Source organism: Salvelinus sp. IW2-2015, linkage group LG22 (assembly GCF_002910315.2).
Source record: "Salvelinus sp. IW2-2015 linkage group LG22, ASM291031v2, whole genome shotgun sequence".
NCBI classification, from domain to species: domain Eukaryota; kingdom Metazoa; phylum Chordata; class Actinopteri; order Salmoniformes; family Salmonidae; genus Salvelinus; species Salvelinus sp. IW2-2015.
In genome coordinates this window covers 35,093,789-35,095,464 of record NC_036862.1, presented here as the reverse complement: position 1 = coordinate 35,095,464, position 1,676 = coordinate 35,093,789, and the positions used below count along the sequence as shown (strand labels likewise).

At 41.1% G+C, this 1,676-nt stretch overlaps 1 protein-coding gene across 1 annotated transcript in view; it reads left to right on the top strand.

Annotated features, from left to right (window-relative positions):
• The window catches only part of LOC111949408 (phosphatidylinositol 4,5-bisphosphate 3-kinase catalytic subunit beta isoform-like), a 101,182-nt gene that overhangs the window by 76,863 nt on the left and 22,643 nt on the right, over window positions 1–1,676 (top strand).

The window sequence follows — 1,676 nt, the reverse complement described above, 5'->3', positions numbered from 1 at the left end:
TCATACTTACACCCTCAGCTGTCACACATCATATCACATCTACAATACTACCCCCCAAGCTCATCATCAGTAGTCATATCTACATTACTACACACCCTCAGCTGCACAACGAGTCCATCTACAATAATACACACCATACTTCATCAATCATCAGCTCAATCTAAAAACTACACACCTCACATCAATCAGTAGTCACATCTTACAATATACCCCCCCCTCACCTGTCATCAATCAGTAGTCACTCTACAATAATACACACCCTCAGCTGTCATCAATCATATCACATACAATACTCACACCTAGCGTCATCAATCATTAGTTCACATCTACATCTACCCCCCCTCAGCTGCTATCATCGTATCACATCTACAATAATAACACACCCTCACTGTCATCAATCAGTAGTTCACATCTACAATACTACACTCCCTCAGCTTTCATCAATCATAGTCACATCTACAATACTACCCCCCCTCAAGCTGTCATCATCAGTAGTCACATCTACAATCATACACAACCCTCAGCTGTCATCAATCATTAGTCCACCATCTTACAATATAACCCCTCACTTCATCAATCATAGTCACATCTACAATAATACACACCCTCAACTTCATCAATCAGTAGTCACTCTACAATACTACACACCCTAGCTTCATCAATCATAGTCACATCTACAAATAGTACACACCTCAGCTGTCATCATCATAGCACATCTACATATACACACCCTCAGCGTCACATCCTATCATATCTACAATACTACCCCCCTCAGCGTCATCATCAGTATCACATCTACAATACACACCCCTCAGCTTGTCATCAATCATATTCACATCTACAATAATACACACCGCACTGTCATCAATCAGTCGTCACATCTACAAACTCACACTTCAGCTGTCATCTCCTTATACATCTACAATACTACACACCCTCAACTTCATCAATCATTAGTCACATCTACTAATATCACAACACCCTCACTGTTCAGCCTCAGTGTCACATCTACAAATATACCACCCTCAGCTGTCATCAATCAGTAGTCACATCTACAATAATACACACCCTCAGCTTCATCAACTCAGTATCACATCTACAATACTACACACCCTCAGCTGTCATCAAGCAGTATCACATCAATACTACACACCCTCACTGATCATCAATTCACGTCTTCACATCTACAATTACTACCACACTCCTCACTGTCATCAATCATAGTCACTCTACAAAATTACTATACACCCTCAGCTGTCATCAACAGTAGTCACATCTACCAATACTACACACCCTCAGCTGATCATCAATCATAGTCACATCTACATACTACCCCCCAGTTTCATCAATCAGTAGTCATTCTTCAATACTACACTCACTGTCATCAATCATAGTCACCATCTACATACTACACCCCCTCAGCTGTCATCAATCAGTAGTCACATCTTAACCTAAGACTACGACCACCCCTTCAGACACCCTCAGCTGTCATCAATCAGTAGTCACATCTACAATACTACACACCCTCAGCTGTCATCAATCAGTAGTCACATCTACAATACTATACACCCTCAGCTGTCATCAATCAGTAGTCACATCTACAATACTATACACCCTCAGCTGTCATCAATCAGTAGTCACATCTACAATACTACACACCCTCAGCTGTCATCAAT